The sequence below is a fragment of the Erpetoichthys calabaricus genome, chromosome 6 (genome assembly GCF_900747795.2).
Source record: "Erpetoichthys calabaricus chromosome 6, fErpCal1.3, whole genome shotgun sequence".
In the NCBI taxonomy this organism is placed as follows: Eukaryota; Metazoa; Chordata; class Cladistia; order Polypteriformes; family Polypteridae; genus Erpetoichthys; species Erpetoichthys calabaricus.
Window position 1 is genome coordinate 113,673,585 of NC_041399.2, and position 20,379 is coordinate 113,693,963.

The 20,379-nt window shown below is 40.7% G+C and overlaps 1 protein-coding gene across 2 annotated transcripts in view; it reads right to left on the reverse strand.

The window, feature by feature from the left end:
* The window catches only part of faim2a (Fas apoptotic inhibitory molecule 2a), a 195,123-nt gene that overhangs the window by 52,428 nt on the left and 122,316 nt on the right, over positions 1–20,379 (reverse strand). The window lies entirely within an intron of this gene.

Sequence of the window (20,379 nt, forward strand, 5' to 3'; positions counted from 1 at the left end):
TCCCTCACCGCCGGTGTCCACCAACGGGTTCGGGGATTCTTGCCACGACAGGCACCGACCACCTTACGGACACAGCTCTGGTCAGCCGCCTCATCAATAGAGGCACAGAACATGGCCCATTTGGACTCAATGTCCCCCACCTCCCTCGGGACGTGGTCAAAGTTCTGCCGGAGGTGGGAGTTGAAGCTACTTCTGACAGGGGGCTCTGCCAGACGCTCCAAGCAGACCCTCACAACACAATTGGGCAAACCAGGCCTGACCGGCATCCTCCCCCACCATCGAAGCCAACTCACCACCAGGTGGTGATCAGTTGACAGCTCCGCCCCTCTCTTCACCCGAGTATCCAAGACATGTGGCCGCAAGTCCGACGACATGACCACAAAGTTGATCATCGAACTGAGGCCTAGGGTGTCCTGGTGCCAAGTGCACATATGAACACCCCTATGCTTGAACATGGTGTTTGTTATGGACAATCCGTGACGAGCACAGAAGTACAATAACAAAACACCACTCAGGTTCAGATCGGGGGGGGGGCCATTCCTCCCAATCACGCCCTTCCAGGTCTCACTGTCATTGCCCATGTGAGCATTGAAGTCTCCCAGCAGTACGAGTGAGTCCGAAGGCGGAGGGAGGCTACCCTCTCATCCACCGGGGTAAACCCCAATGTACAGGCTCAAAGTCGGGGGGCAATAAGTATGCCCACACCCGCTTGGCGCCTCTCACCGGGGCAACTCCAGAGTGGTAGAGAGTCCAGTCCCTCTCAAGGAGATTGGTTCCAGAGTCCAAGCTGTGCGTCGAGGTGAGCCCGACTATATCTAGAAGATAGATAGATAGATAGCCGGAACCTCTCAACCTTGCGCACTAGCTCAGGCTCCTTCCCCTTCAGAGAGGTGACATTCCACGTACCAAGAGCCAGCTTCTGTAGCCGAGGATCGGACCGTCAAGGTCCCCGCCTTCGGCCACCACCCAACTCATACTGCACCTGACCTCCTTGGCCCCTCCCATAGGTGGGAAGCCCATGGGAAGGGGGACCCACGTTGCCTCTTCAGGCTGTGCCTGGCTGAGCCCCATGGGTGCAAGCCCGGCCACCAGGCGCTTGCCATCGAGCCCCACCTCCAGGCCTGGCTCCAGAGGGGGGCCCCGGTGACCCGTGTCCGGGCAATGGAAAATGCCGTCCAGATTTTTTATTCATCATAGAAGGTCTGTTGATATCATTATAATATTTTCCTTTTTATGATTGGGAATTTTAAGTAAATTTGGATAATACTTCTTCTAAATAAGAATATATAAATGTATATTCCACCTGGTATTATTTTCCTTATTTTAATATATTATGGTGATACTTAAAGTCCAATATTTTGGGACGTACTTAAAGGCTATTATGTGGAAGCTGTGGCACACCTGCTGCACAGTTAATCTGAATTTCTGTTTGACATAAAACTACCTACAGTAGTTTTGCTTTCTGTACAACTCTTCGAGTTATTTATATCAGCCCCACCCACAATACTTGGTCTAATCCATATTATATCTGTAGTATAGCCTCACAAGTGCTAATTTAGTTTCAAATAAAGTATGATGTAAACATGTATCCCTTTATGCAACTAGTGACATTATATTAATAAAGTAGTGTGTACCATAAGCTACGAAACTGAAATCAGTTGTAAAATTAGTGTATAGAACAGGAAAGTTCACTTCTCTGCAGGTCTTGTGTACTGAATAATTAATGAACAGTGCAGGTATTGTGCAACTTATATCCAGTCCTATGTTTGGGCTTCTGTAAACAGACCTAAAAATATTTCTAAGCTAGAAAAAATACTCATTTTGATTTGATTTCTGTCATAGCAGGTTTATTATATATTGACTAAAAAGGTCATAACCTTTGCATGTTTTTTCTTCTGTTAAGCTCAGAAAATAAACATGTACTGATAATTAAAATATAGCATATTTATATTTGTACCCTAGAGAGGCTGTGTTAAATTTTCTTTATAGATTTGACCAGAGGTACCCTAGCATTGCACGTACAACTTTTCTGTGTCATATCGAAACAAGTCATCCAGTTCTGTACTAAAAACATGAAAAATACACAAATCTTTTGATAAACTATTGCTAAATGAATTCCTCTGGTCAAATGAAAGTAGCACACAAAAGCTTGGTGCAAAAGCTGCTTCAGCATTGTCTTTTCTGTATGCTTCAGGTCATTGTTGTATTGAAAGGTGCACCATCATCCAAGCCTGAGGATGGATACACTCTGGAACAAGTTTTCTTCAGGGATCTCTCTGTATTTGAGAAGTCTCTGTGTCCCTGCTGCTGAGAAGCACCCCTATAGCCTGATGGTTCTACCACCATGTTTCACCATTGGGATAGTATAAGGTAGGTAATGAGCAGTGACTGATCTTTACCACAGGCCTTTGAGTTCTCCTCAGAGCAGAGAATCTTTTTCCTCATGTTCCCAGAGTCTTTTAAATTGTCATTTTTTTTTTTACTCAAGACCGCCATCCATAAACGCCCGATTGATGGAGTATTGCTGGGATGATCATCCTTCTGACAGGTTCTCCCATCTCAGAAGAGACAAAGCTCTGTCAGAGTGACAATTTGGTTTTTCATCAGGAATCATCATGTTGAGACCAAGGCTGTTCTTACATGGTTACTCAGTTTGGCCATACGGCCAACTCTAGGAAAAGTCCTAGGGGGTCTAAACTTCATTTATTTCACAATTATTGAGGCCACTGTTCTCCTGGGAACACTCTAAGCTTTAGAAAAGGTTTCATATACCCTTACCCCAGGTGGTCTACAGAGAGTTCTTTAGACTTAAGGGCTTGTTTTTTGTCTTGACTAGGGAATCCATTTCCGGGATGATCTGATGACTGTGCCGTCTACTTCAGTGGAGGCAGAGCGTGCTTTCTCAGCGGCTGGCGTACTCTGCACGAAGGTGTGCTATCGCCTGGACAACTGCACGCTGGACACATTGTGCTTTCTATGCTCTTATTACCGCAACTAACTAGATACATGTACAGTGGAACCTCGGTTCACGAACGTCTCGGTACACGTACAAATCAGTTTACGACCAAAAAGTTCGCCAAACTTTTGCCTCGGTTCACGACCACACACTCGGTATACGAACAAGTCAGTTTCACTTTCGGTTTGTGCGCGCCGATGATTTCCGCACGTGTTGCATTGTTCTCGGTCAGACATGTGTGCTTGCACATGCGTGCGTGGTTTCGCTGTGAACTCTTTGTGCTCTATTTCATTTCCCTTCCGGTTTGTACGTGCCGATTACTGTATTTAAGCACATGTTCAGCCTCTCCCTGTTCATTGTTCTCAGTCAGACGTGCGTGCTTTATCTGTGAACTCTTTGCGCTCTACAGTATTTCGTGTGCTTTTGCAGTTAACCATGGCTTCTAAGCACTGTAACCTCCTCTCCACCCAGTTCCTCCTCACTTCATGCCAGAACTCGACTCATGCAAGGTTAGCTTTTTTGGTTGTTTATGGTTAGTTTTTGTATTACGGATTTTTCAAATGTTCATTTTTCGGTTCGTAGTGTGAATTGTTGCAATGTTACTTTTCTTGCTTGTTTATTAAGTTACGGATTTGTTCAAATGTTCCTTTTTTTCCCCTGTGCTTAAAACTCGTTAAAAAAAAGTGTTTATACAGCGATCGCGTTGTAAGGCTATAGCACAAACTGCTGCAATGTTACTTTCTTGGTTGCTTGTGGTTGGTTTTTAAATAAAGCTCGGATTTGTTCAAATGGTCCTTTTTTTCCCGTGCTTAAAACTCATTAAAAAAAAAAGTGTTTATACAGTGATCGGGTCGTAAGGCTATATATAGCGCGAACTCTTGCAATGTTAGTTTTCTCTGTTGTTCAAGGTTTTCTCAGTGTTATTCAATGTTTTTACATTTAGTTTACTATTACGATGTGCATACTATTATTCTATTCTATTATTATATTACATTTGTGCTTAAAAATCTTTAAAAAAATATATTTGCATACAGTTCGTACTGTCTGGAACGGATTAATTGTATTTACATACAATCCTATGGGGGAAATTGCTTCGGTTCACGACCAAATCGGTTTACGACCAGAGTTTTGGAATGAATTTTGGTCGTGAACAGAGGTTCCACTGTACTTATATGACAGCATGAACTGATTGTAGTTAAGGTTAGTCTTTTATTGGTGTCAACATATTGCAGTAGTTTTATTAAAAATAAGTGTTGGTCGTTCTAAAACCGTTCACATGTGAGATGCCCATGCACTGTGTCATCCCTGGGAGCCTGGGATTCCTGGGAATGACATGCGGGATTCCCAAATTCCCAGGAATGGATAAACCTGTCCAGGAATGGATTCCCTAGTCTTGACATGCAGTGTGAATTGTGGAATTTTATCTACACAGGTGTGTGCCTGTCCAATCAATTCAGCTTGCCACTGGCGCACTTCCGATCAAGCACTAGACATATCTTTATATATAATACGCTACCGTGGCTGTTTGTTTGTCTGTCCAGGATTTTAAATCACCTGTAGCTCACAAACCGTTTGACCTATTGACCTGAAATTTGGTATACATATACTATGTGATGTCTCCTATCTGCTTACGGGGTGATGATTGACCTCCAAGGTTATTCCTCTTTTTATTTTTATTTTATTGTAGAATTCACTTTCAGCAGCAGCCACCAGGGCGGCCATACAGCGCCTGCGTACGGGAACCGTTCTCATCCCTACCACCTTCACTGTCACTTCCCCTACCTCTTCATATCTTAAATCATTCTTGAGGCAGATTAAAGACTTAGGTGCCAGCTTAAGTGAAAAATTAAGGAAAACATACTAGATAATTGCAACACAAACACTGACTTAATCAGTTTTAATGTGAAAATCTATACTAATAAAAGGCAAAGCCCTCACTGACTGACTCACTCATCACTAATTCTCCAACTTCCCGTGTAGGTAGAAGGCTGAAATTTGGCAGGCTCATTCCTTACAGCTTACTTACAAAAGTTAGGCAGGTTTCATTTCGAAATTCAAAGCGTAATGGTCATAACTGGAACATATTTTTTGTCCATACACTGTAATGGAGGAGGCGGAGTCACGTATCGCGTCATCACGCCTCCTACGTAATCACGTGAACTAAAAACAAGGAAGAGATTTACAGCACGAGTCGCACGCGGGAACGAAGGTAAATGACGTTAATTTTTGACTGTCTTTTAATACTGTGTAAGCATACATATTAACACATGTGCAATTAAACGTGTGCATTTACGGGGTGATTTCTCAGGCTTAAAAGCTCACCTTTTATCAAACGCGGGAACAAAGGTAACTGACGTTGTTCACTGTCTTTTAATACTGTGTAACCATACATATTAACACATGTCCAATTAAACGTGTGCATTTACGGGGTGATTTCTCAGGCTTAAAAGCTCACCTTTTACTCAAAAGGTAAATGCAAAACTATTTTCAATCAGTTTATTGAAACGCTCCCGTTAAGGATTGCAATAACATATTCGCGAGATAAAAGAACGAAGTAGGGGGAAATGGAGGAACAGCCGCAAACAGCGAAGAGCAAAAAATTAATTAAACAATTGAGAACGGAGCGAGTTAAGCATACAAGCATGTTCATAAGGGAAACAAAGCACGGTGTAAAACGTAAGTTTAAATAAAGTTTATAGAAACGCTCCCGCTGCGGATTGCAATAACATATTCGCGAGATAAAAGTTTAATGAGAAGACACGAGGTATAAACGAAGCACACGCCGTGGCGCAACGTTAGGGGCAACAGTTTCAACCATTCTATGATCTGCTTCTCGCAACTGAAAGACGGCACATGGCGGATGTTAGCCGACTTGCTGACCGCAACGTTAGGGGCTTCAAGTATGGCGCTGACGCCACATCTCAGTGCCAACACTTTGCAGACTGTACTTAAAAGACACGCCCTCCTCACTGGACAGTTAAAAACACCAATCAAACTAACGATGACATCAAGTATTACCCAATCAAAAGTAGGAAAGGAGGCATCTTCATAAAATGCGTGTGGGATGATTTGCATGAGACGCTGCTTTAAAAAAAAATGATTAAAAAAATACGGGATAAATCCCGTCCAGTATTGATTCAAAACGGGACGCGCAATTTCATTGTCAAACGCGGCACGATTCCGTATTTTAAAGGACGGGTGGCAACCCTACAGTGCCAGGTAACCACCCATACAATCAGATTGTGATTCAGACTAGGAATGCAATGAATGTAATTACCCCGATCTACATACAAGGCGAAAGTCTTGCAACATTCAAAGATGATGGTTTGGGATAATTAGTACTTATTAAGTACACCATGGAACATAAAAGAGCTTATGAAGCCTTGAACCGAAAAAAGCAACATCTCAGAGATCGTACAAAAAAAAAAGGAGGTAATGTCGTTTTACTCGCTGTAGATTTTAGTGAAACATTACCAGTTATTCCACGAGGGAGACCAGCAGATGAACTCAACGCTTCTTTAAAATCCATGCTTCTCCCACGGTCGGTTATATGTCGCGTGTTCTCGGGTAGGTACACCAAAAAATGTATACATTTAAGCATGTAATGGGCAAAGGAAAAATGAGGTATACCCGAAGGCACTGCAGTAGTACTCAATGTAACTTTACTTCTTAAATGTTAATGTTTTACTGTTTAATAATTTATACGCTTCTTATATATTGTTCAAATTCTTTTATCAAAATACCAGTGACAGCGCAATGCACGATAACATGGAGTGAATACACCATACGCATCTGCCCACGGCCGCCCTGGTGTGCGCAGATAGGAGTTGATTCTAAAATAAAATAAACATAAAAAGAGTAATACAATCATCACCCATAAAGCGGATAGCAGACGTGACGTATTATATGTGTACCAGATTTCAAGTCAATAGGTGAAACAGTTTGCAAGCTACAGGTGATTTAAATATCCTGGACAGACCAACGAAAAGCCACGGTAGCAAATTATACAAGAAGATTTTACTGTTTAATTATTTATATTTAGATGAAATGTGCTTCTTATATATTACTTCATATTCTCATATGATAATGATGTTAATGTTGTTTATATTGATTTCTATGTTATTGTAAGTGCATCTATGTGTGTATATGTATGTATGTATGTATGTATGTATGTGTATATATATATATATATATATATATATATATATATATATATAAAAAATATATGTGTATATGTATATATAATATATCTGTATATGTGTGTATATGTGTGTGTATATGTGTATATGTATATATATATATATGACAGCAACACTCATAACAATGACAACACAATTACATTGACAATCATGTTACGTTATTTTTAAAATGTTTCCTTTACTTTTTCATAACCTCTTTAACACACTACTTCTCCGCTGCGAAGCGTGGGTATTTTGCTAGTATACCGATAAAAAGAAGACAAGAAGTGGGCCGATAGGGTGGAGAAAAGAAGAGCTGCTCTGGAAGCCGCAAGAGTATCAACCTCTGAGCAAACAAATGTAGACACATAAAAAAAATACTCAGAAAAAGAAAAAGGAAGAGCATTGGATAGAGTAGATTAGAGCACCACAAGCCAATTATTGGATTTATTAATAATGGATGAGTTTGCTGAAATATGGTAATATACAGTAAGTACTGAGGACAACATTTTTAAGTGAGTAAACTCACTGAGACTCACTGATAGTTCTACGCTATCATTCTGCCTGTGCAAAAACTTCTGTACTAAACTTTCTAAACTTTAACCTGATTTAAGTTAGGTGAACTGGCTTTGCCAAAATGGCCCTAGCGTGTGCGTATATTTGTTGTTGCCCTGCAATGGATTTGTGTCCCGTGTTGGGATTGTTCCCGACTTGGGAACCTATGCTTATTGATGAGTTTTTCACTGAAACAGAGGGTACATACATAAACCCTTTTAGTGAGTACATATATAAACACTTGATGCATATTTTAGGAACTCACTGGGGAAATTCCAGGCAACTGGAAAATGGCAAATATTATCCCATTATATAAAAAGTGGCGACTGAGCAGATCCAAGCAACTATAGGCTAGTAAGCTTATCATGCATCTCAGGTAAATTAATGGATGATAAGATTGAGCAACACATGTCAAGATGACTTTTACTGAACAGCCAGCATGGGTTCAGAAGAGGAAGGTCATGTTTTACATGTTTTCATCCTGCTGGAATTCTATGAGGAAGCAATAAAAGGACATGATTAAAGTGGAGCATATGATATTATTTATCTTGATTTTCAGAAAGTTAAGGTGCCACATGAAAGGTTGACCATCAAACCAAAAGAAGTGGGAGTTCAGAGTGATGTTTGTAGATGTGTAATCCCTCCTCCATTGCGGGGGTTGCGTTCCAGAGCCACCCGCGAAATAAGAAAATCCGCGAAGTAGAAACCATATGTTTACATGGTTATTTTTATATTGTCATGCTTGGGTCACAGATTTGTGCAGAAACACAGGAGGTTGTAGAGAGACAGGAACGTTATTCAAACACTGCAAACAAACATTTGTCTCTTTTTCAAAAGTTTAAACTGTGCTCCATGACAAGACAGAGATGACAGTTCCGTCTCACAATTAAAAGAATGCAAACATATCTTCCTCTTCAAAGGAGTGTGTTAATATATCACATCTCACCTGCACTATTTAACCCACCATATGTGCTTCCGGGAGAAGTAGAGGCGGAGGTTATGTGAGGGGCGTGTGGGAGTTTTATTTATTTTTTCTTCTTCTGTGGGTGTATTGAGGGGCAAGACGGTGTGAGGGAGCTGCTGAGCGCCTCTAATAAATGTTATCAACAAATTAAACGTCGTGTTTATTTCAGTTTAACATGGTAGCAGAGGATGGTTTATAAGGATGGCAGCTAGTTATAAAGTCCCGCCGAAGTTTGATGAAGCCAGACCGTACGAGTGCTGGAAAAATGAAATCAATGTCTGGACGCGAGTTACCGACCTTGACAGAAAGAAACAAGCACTTGCTGTTGCTTTGGGGCTTGAAGGGAGAGCCCGTGAAACCGCGATGGAAATACCTGCGGTAGATTTAGATAGTGATAGCGGTATGACGACGTTAATGGCGAAGCTTGACGCTGTGTTTCTAAAACAGGAAAAGGATCACGCGTATGAAGCATATTCTTATTTTGATGGCATAACGAAGAGCAGTTCAGTTTCCATGGTGGACTACATAATTGATTTTGAACAGCGTTATAACCGAATGAAAAAGTATATGACGCTTCCTGATGCTGTGTTGGCTTTTAAGCTTTTGGATACGGCTTGCCTCGATGAAAACAGCAGACAGCTAGCTCTGACGGCCTGTACAGAATTAAAGTTCTTCTCCATGAAGTCGGCTCTCAAGAGGATTTTTGGAAGGAAAACTATAGGGTCATTGAATGGAATACAAGTGAACCAAGAATCTGCGTTTTTCACAGAACAAAGACCGCAAGGCAGAGGGAAACGGAACGTGATGTCGCAAAGTGGACTACAAAAGCAGCCATTACAGGGGACTAATCCACTGGATAAGTTTGGTAAGAGATCCAGATGTGCTATTTGCCAGTGTACATTTCATTGGGCTAAAGACTGTCCGCATAAGAAAACTGAACAAGTGCGAATAACTGAAGATGCACATGTAGAAGAGTGTAATATCACATTGTCCATAAAGGACTCCATGTCAGATGCTGAGATATTTATGACTGAATCATTGGGATCGGCGATTATTGACACGGCTTGTACTCGTACTGTGTGTGGAGAAAAATGGCTAGAAAACTATATTGACGGCCTCACTCAAGATCAAGTGCACCAACTGATGCAAACAGAAACTCCAAGTTGCAGACCATTTCGGTTTGGCGATGGGAGTCTGGTGTATTCCACAAGAAATGTGAAATTACCAGCTAAAATAGGACTGACAAAATGCAACATTGAAACCGAAGTTGTCAAGGTTGACATTCCACTTCTGCTAAGTAAAACGTCACTGAAGAAGGCAGGAACCATTCTGGACATGAAAAAGGACAGTGCAGTGATGTTCAAACAATCCATTCCTCTTGAATTTACTAGTTCTGGACATTACTGTGTAGACATCAGAGACAAAGAAGCTAAAAAACCTCAAAGTGAAGAGGAGGTCCTTACAGTGACAGAAAATATGTCTACAGATGAGAAACACGGAGTCCTTCTGAAGCTCCATAAGCAGTCTGGTCATGCGTCAGCAGACAGACTACAGAGACTTATTCACAGTTCAGGAAATAAGGACAAAGAATGCTGTACTATTCTACAACAAATAGTAAATGACTGTGAAATATGCAAGAAGTACAAAAGGACAAAGCCAAAGCCTGCTGTGGGGTTACCTTTAGCTTCAGAGTATAACGAGACTGTGCCGGTGGATCTACACGAGTTAGAGCCAGGTGTGTGGTATCTTCACATAATCGATCACTTTACACGGTTCAGCGCTGGAAACATTGTGACTACAAAGAAGTCATCTGAAATTGTAAACTCCTTCATTCACACTTGGATTAGTGTTCATGGCGCCCCTCAGAGGCTGTACAGCGACAACGGAGGTGAATTCAATAGTGAAGAGATCAGAGACATGGCTGAGAATTTTAACATCAAGAAAAGAACAACAGCAGGATACAGTCCCTGGAGCAACGGACTACTCGAGAGACATAATCAGACACTGACTGAAATCATCCTGAAGGTCAAACGAGAGAATGGATGTGACTGGCACACTGCCCTTGATTGGGCCCTCATGGCAAAGAACAGTATGTTAAACGTTCATGGCTACAGTCCGTATCAGTTGGTGTTTGGACGAAATCCTAATCTTCCTTCTGTGATAGTCGATAAACCACCTGCTTTAGAAGGCACTACTATGAGTGCTAGAGTGGGAGAACATATTTCTGCCTTACATGCTTCCAGGAAAGCATTCACAGAAGCTGAGTCTTCTGAGCGGATAAGAAGGGCAATACGTAAGCAGCTCAGGCCCACTGATGAAATGTATGTGACCGGAGACAAGGTATATTACAAAAGAGGGGACTGTCCAGAGTGGAAGGGACCAGGGGTAGTTATTGGTCAGGATGGAGCTGTGGTGTTTATAAGACATGGGGGGATTCTTGTAAGAGTGCATCAATCCAGACTCTGTAAGATAAACACGCAGGATCAGGAATCTAAGGATGAGCAGTCTGTGAAAGACAACAGGCAAAAAGAAAAAAAAAAAAAACAGCTTAAGCAAGGTAGCAGTAAGCTCAGATAGTGAAGAAAATACAGACAGCGAACAGGAAACAATCGGTGACAGGGAGGTAAATACAGGAGAAGTGATTCATCCTAGTATGACACAAATGGAAACAGATCACATTGTTTGTGATAACCCTGCCTCTCCCACTGGTGTAAAGATTAAGAAGGGACAAACTGTGACCTTTATGAAGCAGGATGGTGGTGGTCTACAGAAAGCAAGGGTTTTAGGTAGAGCAGGCAAAGCTTCTGGTAAATACAAAAGCTGGTATAATTTGCAACATATTGAACCTGATGGCAGTGATGGGCAAAAGGAGTCAGTAGATTTATCATGTATTGATAATCTTAACATTGAATCGCCTGTTAGGGAGAGTGATGTGCTTATAACAAAAGACATTTCATTTGATGTGGCTAAGAGGGATGAAATCTTGAATTGGTACAAAAACAATGTTTTTGAAGAAGTTGATGATGTAGGTCAAAAGTGTGTCTCTACCAGATGGGTCTGTAGTCTCAAAGAAACTCCCAATGGCATTGTGCCCAAGGCACGACTCGTAGCTAGAGGATTTGAAGAGTTTAATATTCACGAGCTGCAGAAAGATTCTCCAACTTGTGCTTCTGAATCTCTTAGACTATTGTTAGCAGTAATCTGTCAAAACAAATGGCACATCCATTCCATGGACATCAAATCTGCTTTCTTACAGGGCAAGCAGTTGTCCAGAGTAATCCATATCCGGCCTCCTGCTGAAGCAGAAAAGAAAAATACTCTATGGAAGCTCAACAAGTGTGTTTATGGTCTTGCTGATGCATCACTGTATTGGTACATTAAGGTGAAAGAAATCATGCTGAGTACAGGTGGTAAAATGTCCAAAGTAGATCCAGCAGTATTCTACTGGTTGGATGAGCAGTGTAAGGTTACTGGAGTACTTGCATGTCATGTTGATGATTTTCTTTGGGCAGGCTCACAAAACTTCTCGAAATATGTGATTCCTACGCTTAAGTCTGCATTTCAGGTGGGGCGTGAGGAACATGAAAATTTCTGCTATGTGGGAATGGACTTTGTTACTTTTAATGGTGAAATTCATGTTCATCAGCATAGTTACATTGAAAACTTACAGCCAATTCCCCTACAGGCAGCACGTGCCCTGCAGAGAGATGCCTCTGTTAATGAGACTGAAGAACAGCAACTTAGGTCAAAAATTGGACAGATATTGTGGGTTGCAAAACAAACCAGACCAGACATCATGTTTGATGTAAGCAGATTGGGGTCAAATATAAAAGATGCCACAGTTCAGTCAATTCACGAGATAAATAAGGTCATTAGAAAGCTTAAATCTGAAAAAGTCACTCTCAGGTTTCAGCATTTGGGAAAAAATGATGCTCTGAATCTGACAGTTTTCTGTGATGCCTCCCTAGGAAATCTTCCTGATGGGGGTACACAAGGGGGTATATTAATTGGTCTCATGGGAGAAAGAGGGAAGTTTTCTCCCCTCTTTTGGCAGTCTAAGAGAATTAGACGTGTGGTGAGGAGCACTCTGGCAGGGGAAACCCTAGCCCTGTCAGATGGAATAGATAATGCTATCTTTCTGGTGACCCTCTTTTCTGAGCTTACTACTGGAAATGCTGATCTGAATGCTCCCCCTTTGGTCTGTGTGACAGATAATCACTCTCTGTTTGATGCTCTTAAGTCAACAAAACAGGTCACTGAGAAACGACTTAGACTGGAAATAAGCAGTATAAAGGAGCTCATACAGAGTAAAAAAATAAAGAAGGTTCTCTGGTCGGACACAAAAGCTCAACTTGCTGATTGCCTTACAAAAAGGGGAGCATCTGCTCTCATGTTATTAAAAGTACTCAGTGAAGGGCTATGGTGCTATTGAAATCTTATCTAAAACTGTCTTATCAAAAAGTTTAATAAAAATAAAGGGGCTACATTCCAAGCTTATGCAATTTCAATTGTATATGTAACTACTGTTTTGTTTGTGTTTGCTGTGGCCTTTATTCTGCTATGGTAACCAAGGACTTTGTTACATATGTTTCCCCTTTATTCTTTTGTTGTTTTTGTTGTAAAAAAAATTATATGGGAGATTGTTAATATATCACATCTCACCTGCACTATTTAACCCACCGTATGTGCTTCCGGGAGAAGTAGAGGCAGAGGTTATGCGAGGGGCGTGTGGGAGTTTTATTTATTTTTTCTTCTTCTGTGGGTGTATTGAGGGGCAAGACGGTGTGAGGGAGCTGCTGAGCGCCTCTAATAAATGTTATCAACAAATTAAACGTCGTGTTTATTTCAGTTTAGCATGGTAGCAGAGGATGGTTTATAAGGATGGCAGCTAGTTATAAAGTCCCGCCGAAGTTTGATGAAGCCAGACCGTACGAGTGCTGGAAAAATGAAATCAATGTCTGGACGCGAGTTACCGACCTTGACAGAAAGAAACAAGCACTTGCTGTTGCTTTGGGGCTTGAAGGGAGAGCCCGTGAAACCGCGATGGAAATACCTGCGGAAGATTTAGATAGTGATAGCGTCTGTGGGTGTATTGAGGGGCAAGACGGTGTGAGGGAGCTGCTGAGCACCTCTAATAAATGTTATCAACAAATTAAACGTCGTGTTTATTTCAGTTTAACAGAGTGCGTGTCAGGAGCAGTGACTGTCACAGAGATAGAAAAGCAAACAAATCAATAGGGCTGTTTGGCTTTTAAGTATGCGAAGCACTGCGGCACAAAGCTGTTGAAGGCGGCAGCTCACACCCCCTCCGTCAGGAGCAGACAAAGAGAGAAAGAGAGAGAGAGAGAGAGATAGAGAGAGATAGAGTTTGTTTTTCAATCAAAAATCAATACGTGCCCTTCGAGCTTTTAAGTATGCGAAGCACCGTGCAGCATGTCGTTTCAGGAAGCAGCTGCACAAAAGATAGCAACGTGAAGATAATCTTTCAGCATTTTTAGACGAGCGTCCGTATCGTCTAGGTGTGCGAACAGCCCCCCTGCTCAATCCCCCTACGTCAGGATCAGAGAAAGTCAGCGCAAGAGAGAGAGAAAAGTAAGCTGGGTAGCTTCTCAGCCATCTGCCAATAGCGTCCCTTGTATGAAATAACTGGGCAAACCAACTGAGGAAGCATGTACCAGAAATTAAAAGACCCATTGTCCGCAGAAATCCGCGAACCAGCAAAAAATCCGCGATATATATTTAAATATGCTTACATATAAAATCCGCGATGGAGTGAAACCGTGAAAGGCGAAGCGCGATATAGCGAGGGATTACTGTATGCAAAAATAAATTGTATTGTATTGTTTTTGTGGCGGACAAAGTTTAATGTCAGTAAATGTAAAGTATTACACATAGTAAGTAAAAATGTTAGGCTTGAATATACAATGGGAACTCAAGAGTATACCGTATGAGAAGGATTTAGGAGTCGTAGTGGACTTGACACAATCAACTGCCAGAAAGTGTTCAGAAGCCATTAAGAAAGCTAACAAAATGTTAGGTTTTATAGCACAATGTGTAGAGTACAAGTCCAAGGAGATTATGCCCAAGCTTTATAACACAATGGTGATGCCTCACCTGGAGTACTGTGTACAGTTTTGGTCTCCAGGCTAAAAAAAAAAAAAGTCCAGAAAAGAGCAATTAGGCTAATTCCAGAGCTACCGGGTATTATGAGGAAAGATTAAAAGAGCTGAGCCTTTTCAGTTTAAGCAAAAGAAAATTAAGACGAGACATGATTGAAGTGTTTTAAAATTATGAAGGGAATTAGCACAGTGGATTGAACTGTTATTTTAAAATGAGTACATCAAGAACACGGGAACACAGTTGGAAAGCTTTTAAGGGTAAATTTCTCACAAACATTAGGTAGTTTGTTTTTTTTAACTGAGAATAACAGACATGTGCAATAAGCTACCAAGTAATAGGGTAGACAGTAGGAATTTAGGGACTTTTAAAACTAGACTTGATGTTATTTTAGGAGAATTAAGTGGTCAGGACCAGTGAGCTTTGTTGAGCTGAATGGAACGTTCTCATCTAGATTGTTCTAATGTTCTAAAAATGCAGATGCTTACAAAACTGGTCTTTAATTTAGAGTATACCTTTCATTACAATATTTTCGCCAAGTACAGGGGCTAAGTCTTGTATGTTACTATCTGAATACATCATGAGCTTGCCACAGATTCATGTTGTTACATTTAACGTATTCATATTGTGAGACTTCTGAACTCTGTTGAGACCCTCCTCAATGGGATGACACGCAGAAGTTCGACTGCTGCATCTGTTGAGGGCTGCTTGTCTGTCGCCAAAGCAACTGTAGATTTGCAGCACCACAGAAACAATTACAAGCTGACTGCTGCCCCACGCAAAGCGCTGGTCGGCTAATGGGTGATGCAGGGAACATTATAACTTGGCCATTGACCTGGCCCCGACCCTGCCTGTTTACTGTGTCTGCTACAGTAAATAATCTTGCTGTTCCTGTTTTGAGTTGAATAAAGCTGGTACTGAGACTCAGCCTCGTCTTTGGGGTGCAAGGCATCAACTCACACGTCACATGTACCAGGAGTGGGGTCTTGCAGTAATGGAACCCCAAGAGGCACGTAATGAGGCTCCTGTGGGGGCGCTCCTGTCTTCACACTCCGCAGGGATTTGCTGGTGAAGATGGCTCCCTCGGATGACCCAGAGTGCTTCCTATTCTGCTTCAAAAGCATGGCAACATTGATGCGCTGGGACAGGAGAGCCCGAGCAGCTATTGTGGCCTAGCTTTTAACTGGGGAGGCCCTACAGGTCATGCAAAACCTCTCTACAGAAAGGCTCAATGATTATGACTTCCTGAAGCAACAGGTCCTCTTCCGCACAGCTATGAGCCCACTGGTCAAGGGGCGGCAGTTTCGTCTGTGACACACTGACCCATATCGCCCAATATAGATCCAGTACTTAGTGGATGTGATACAAAGCACTTTCGAGCGAATTGTGGAAAAGCTCGCTATTAACACAGTCCTGTTGGGAACAGGTGAGGGTCTTTGTGATGAAATGCTCCGGAATGACGTTCACTTACTGTTAGACCTGACCCGCACACTGGAGGGCGCACAAGCCACCTGGAAACAAAGGGGCTACCCGGGCTTGGCCCTGACTTCGATCCAACCAGCACAGGCTCCTTGGGTCACCGACACCACAGGTGGAAGACGCCATCGTAGGAACACCACAGTGCAGACTGAACGCAGTTTCTTTCACTGTGATCAACTGGGACTTATGGCTTGAGAGTGCCACCTCCCACCTGTACAAACCATGGCCATATGTCTGGCCCAAGTATGTGGCTCACATGTCTCCCTTCAAGATGTTAAAGGAGGACAATTTTAAGGTCTCTATTACGTTGGCCAAACATGAATTCCTGGTGCTGCTTTACTCTGGTAGCACATTCGCTGTGTCCATGGGGACGTTAAAACATATGACACTATATTACTCCCTCTGAAATTTAAAGGGAAGAACTTTAAGTTTTGCACTGCCATATCAGATACTTCACACTGGCCTCTTTTAATAGGAAAGAGGAATGCCCTTTTCCCACAGATCTTGGCCACCTGCAGAGCGCCTCCCTCTGCAGTGGATAAAGAGGGGCTCGCCGCTGGCAACATCAGTCAAGGAGCCGGGTCTGCAATTGAGCTGGAGTTGTCCAGTTACAAGAAGACCGTGTTTGCCACTTCAGATGGGCTGTTCAAATTTACAAGGCTCCCTTTTGGTCTCCATCGTGCACCGTTCACCTTTCAGTCGATGATGGACCAGATCTACTCAAAACTACTCAAAATGGTAATTCTGGTTAGCAGCCGGGCTCAAACCCGTGACCTCTTGATTATAAGTCAGCAGCTCTTACTGCTGCACTACCCAAGCGGTCGTGTCTGTGTTGTACCTTAAAACAATTTATTTTTCTTTGGTTATATTTTTGAATAAAAGCGCACTTGTTTTGTTATACGTGTACCTTTTGTGAAAGTGTTTATTTGGTATTTGAACTTGAGTCTTCACACATTATACACTTCATGTCAAAATTTTGTCGTTAGTACTGTAACATGAAAAAAATTTGTTTTAGGAATGTGTTCAACATTTCTTGCATTTCTCGGATTTCCTGTCATTCTACATTTACACAGATCATTGTAGACATGGAACACACATGAAATGCATGTGTTCCAAATAAAGATATATTATTTACCCTTTACAGCTCCAGGCACCTCACACCGAGATAAACAAGACTTGTGCTGAGAGAAATTTTTGCTCGAGTTTACTGCAGCACTGGGGAGGATGGGATAGCAGGCAGACGCTAATGGAATTTAAGGTGGCCTGAGATTACAAGTTTTTTTGTAGGCTTCAGGGATTCTAGTGTTAAGTGGGATGTGGAAGCCCTCCGATACTACTTGTGGGGACAGCGGTTTACCCTAGTGACTGACCACACCCCGCTACAGTGGCTCTACAGAGAGAATGATACGAATGCCTGGCTAACTCAGTGATTTATTAGTTTATAGCCATTTGCTTTTGATGTTCTCCACTGTCCCGAGATTGCACACATCAATGCTGACAAGACTGCTGCGTCTGTTGAGGCTGGCTTGTCGTCACAATATATATGTGCAACAGAATTGTCATGTTGTGTTTACATTAACTTTTTACTTTTTTATCACTGTCATTTAAGATTTTATCTGATTTTGCATACATATACAACATTTGTTTTCTTAATACACAAGGACTCCAATTTAACATTTCCCCACATTTTACATTTTTAAATGGCGTGGTAATGGCTAGTTATTTAGAACTAACATTTATTTTGAAAAGAGGAATGTTTGTGTTATACAGTACTTAAATCTTTCTATTAAAAAAGTTTTTCATCGTGTCTGTGTTTTTCAGCCTTGACCACTACCCTCCACACTGCTTGCCCAATCATTACTCTTACTGTGCTCATCCTTTCTTCATACCACCCCGTGACACTCTAAGTGCTAACTCACCCTTCAATGCAGTCGGTTATAATGGCAAGGCAGAAAAGCAAATTATCTATTCAAGAAGGTTGAATTTTAGATCGCAACAGAAAAAGAGCAACAAGACCTAATACTGTACGTCGAATAAAAGAAAATGAACAAAAAACAGCTGCATATAATTAAAATCAAGAACAAAGAGAATCGTCTAATAAACAAAAAAGAGAAAAATATATAGAACAATATGCGAACAGAAATGCAAAAAAGCAAAGTTTATAGAATGTAAGTTAGAGCATAAAGTAATTCATAATATTGTTTTTGACGAGGTGTTAATGTAATTTCATTTTTTATTTACTTTTTATTATGTTTTACTTTTTTACTTTTACTTTTTACTACATTTTATTATTTATTGAGATTTAAAATAGACATTTGTAGTGAAATACCCAAGTAACTGATTTTCTATTTAACTAAGGACAAAAACCATCTTCCTCTCATGCCCCACATACTCTTCTATATACCATCTCTTTAAATACAATTTCTTTCTCTAACACAGGCACCCACTCCCTTGTTTTATTTTATAGATATTTGTATAGCAGTAATTTACTGTATTCACTGTATTAAAAAAGTGACATTCATTTTATCCTAAGTGGGCTGTATCTTGATTTTACAAAATAAAAAATAAACATTAAAGGTTTTAATTTCCAAGTAATGCAGCATTTAACAGTTTCATATTAAAAAATTATAATTGTGCCCAGCAAAATGGAAGATCTACTGTACTGTATAAAAAAAGAATACAGTATATGGAGTTGGCAAGACAAGATGCATAGTTCATTGTAGTGCTATTAATTGAAATAATAATCACAATCACAATATCAAAAACCAATTGTCCTCAGTTATTAATTCTGTTGATATTATGTTTCATAAAAAATAATGATGTTTCTTAATTAGAATAGCTTCTGACTTGTCCACCAACATTGATTTTTTATAGAAAGAGGATTTTGAAAATGGAAATTTATGCACTTAATTTCAGTAGTGTGACAAGTGTGAAAGCTTTCCAGTGTAGGCTGGATTGTAGGGCTCGTTTTGATAACCTTTGCTGAGGCAGTATTGAGTCCATGTAAATTTTCTATGGTTTGATGTTAGATCATTTTTTCTTCATGTTCACAAAAATGTTTTGGAAGGAAATGTTCCAAATCGTTCAACTGGGAACCAAACGAATTGGGAAGGATAGCTCTATGAATCCTTATTTTTATTGTCAATCCAGTATCATGTTTTGGTGTATGGTCTATACATTTATAGTATGCATATTTTCAAAGATTCTGTGTTTTAAATTGAATGTGCAATATATGTTTATTTCTTGTTCAGTTCTTCTTATATTTTTTCACAATCAAAATATTTAGAAATTACTTCAGTTGATTACAATCGTCCTTATGAAAAGAATCTCTGTCAACCTATGAAACTATGCACCACACTGCCTACGCCTATGCAGATTGATACTCAAGACATTTTTGGTTTAAAAAAAAAAATGACATATTCAGAAAGTTTTACTGCCCTTTTTCCTACAATATAACCCTGGTATCCTAAATGTTCATTATAAAACAAGTGGGGTAGTTATTTTATAAATATACAAAATCTGCTTCACTTCAGAACACAATTTCATGTGACAAAATAACATACAGTACACCACATTCGTAAAACAACTTTCCTTTGAAAAATACCAAACTTACCATTAAATGTTATTTTTGAAGATGATCCAACACACTAGGATATATAAAAAGTTGTGTAACTCTAACTTTAATAGGCAACAAGATGATGACTCATACTGTCACATGGTCTCTGTGTCATGTGACTGGCAACACACTTAGCAACCACAAACAATATGGACATGGCCATGTAAAATATTCAGAAAATGGCTGGACCATTGGAAAACAGAGCACAAAATGATGTCATCACTATGAAGTTAAAATTAACAAACAATAAGAAATAAACATGTAAAAATTCTAATAACAAAAAGATACTTCAGAGATGCCACTACACAGATTTGTGACATATCCATATTACTAACCGAGAATGGTAAACTGGATATGGACGCAGGGACCTGCCCGTGGACGCAGGAGACATAGTGCGCAGGCGCCACACAAAGCCCCCCTCCCCAGAGTGAAACGGGAGAGACTACGAACCGTCTGACATGCCGCAAGCAGGATAAAGCGAGGTCAGAAATAAAAGACAGAGTAGGAAACAAAG